We start from the raw sequence: 1,855 nt of genomic DNA, 5'->3' as shown, positions 1-1,855 counted from the left end.
ATATAGTTTACAAATCTGTCTAAATCTGTGTTAGTGAGCACGTCTCATCTGCTGAGAAAATCCATCCACCTCACAGGTGTCATATCACTATCCTGATTAGACAGCATGATTATTACACAGGTGTGACTTAGGCTGGTCACAATAAAAGGTCACATGTGCAGGTTTTATCACACAACACAAGGCCACAGATGTTGCAGGTTTTGAGGGAACCTGCAATTGACATGCTGACTGCAGGATTGTCCACCAGAGCTGTTGCCCCTGATATGAATGATCATTTCTCTACCATAAGACGTCTCCACGGGCGTCTCAGAGAATTTGGCAGTAAATCTAACCGACCTCACGACCGCAGACCACATGTAACCACACCAGCCCAGGACCTCCACATCCAGCATCTTCACCTCCACGATACTCTGAGACCAGACCCCCAGACAGCTGCTGCAACAATCGGTTTGTATAACCAAAGAATCTCTGCACAAACTGTCAGAAACCATCTCAGGGAAGCTCATCTGCATGCTTGTTGTCCTCATCGGGGTCTGACTGCAGTTCGTCTTCGTATCCAACTTAAGTGGGCAAATGCTCACATTCGAGGGCATCTGGCACTTTGGAGATGTTATGTTCTCTCTTTGTGGATGAATCCCAGTTTTCACTGTACAGGGCAGACGGCAGACAGCGCTTATGGCATCATGTGGGTGAGCGGGTTGCTATGACAACGATGTGGATGGAGTGACCCATGGTGGAGGTGGGGTTATGGTATGGGCAGGTGCATGTTATGGACAACGAAGCATGTTTAGGATGCTCTGGATCGGCGTATATACGACAGCGTGTTCCAGCTCCTGCCAAAATCCAGTAACCTCACACAGACAATGAAGAGGAGTGGACCAACATTCCACAGGTCACAATCAACAACCTGATCTACTCTATGTGAAGGAGATGTGTTGCACTGCGTGAGGCAAATAGTGGTTACACCAGATACTGACTCGTCACTGACCCCCAATACAGTAAAACTGCACATTTTAGAGTTTATTATGTGGACAAGCCTAAAGTACACCTGTGTAATAATCATGATGTCTAATCAGCATCTTGACGTCACCCCTGTGAGGTGGACAGATTGTCTCCCAACAGGAGAAGTGCTCACTAACACAGATTTAGACAGATTTGTGAACAATATGTGAGAGAAATTGGCCTTTTGTTTACATAGAAAAAGTCTGAAATCTTTGTGTTCAGCTCATGAAAAATGTGTTTATAATTTTGTGCAGTGTATTTTATATGTCCATAAAACGTGACTCTGCTCTTCCACACTCGTGTCTCAACTATTGCATAAATGAAATAAACCTTTAGTTTTCCTCCAACTTTCTCAAAATTCTCAAAGGTTCCACTTATAGGTTCAAAATCTACTCTGTCCAAGTCCAACAGTCTCTTCTTTATATTGATGCTTCCTCCTGCCTCTAGAGTCAAATTCTCTCTAATTATTATTATTATTATTATTATTATTATTATTATTATTATTATAAACATGTTTCCTCTAACGAGTATAAAACTTTTTAAAGTCAGTTTCCTATAAAAGACCATTTCCACCTCACAAATAAAACCTAATAATGAATAAAAACTTTTTGGGGATTAGAATTTGTCATTACTGCAGTAAACATGGTTCTTTATGTCTGGTACACAGGTGTGTTTAATATACATCAAACATCCAACATAAAACCTGCATTAACTTCATCATTATTGTAAGATATTAAGATAAGTCATAACTACAAAACTACAAAACTCCCTCAAATGTAATCACCTGCTTCTACATGTTTAATAGCTGCACTTCAGTATCATTCATTTATTAATGCAGTTTTTATTCCCTAAT

The 1,855-nt window shown here is 40.6% G+C and overlaps 1 long non-coding RNA gene across 1 annotated transcript in view; it reads right to left on the bottom strand.

Annotated features, from left to right (window-relative positions):
* Nucleotides 1-823: 823 nt before the first annotated feature.
* LOC125145971 overlaps nt 824-1,855 on the bottom strand; it is a 5,274-nt gene continuing 4,242 nt past the window's right edge. The window contains exon 4 of the long non-coding RNA XR_007144465.1: nt 824-833. This is a non-coding gene — a long non-coding RNA (uncharacterized LOC125145971). The remainder of the gene's footprint in view (nt 834-1,855) is intronic.

This window comes from Tachysurus fulvidraco, chromosome 12, assembly GCF_022655615.1.
Source record: "Tachysurus fulvidraco isolate hzauxx_2018 chromosome 12, HZAU_PFXX_2.0, whole genome shotgun sequence".
Classification (NCBI taxonomy): Eukaryota; Metazoa; Chordata; class Actinopteri; order Siluriformes; family Bagridae; genus Tachysurus; species Tachysurus fulvidraco.
This window is presented reverse-complemented; position numbering and strand designations above follow the sequence as displayed.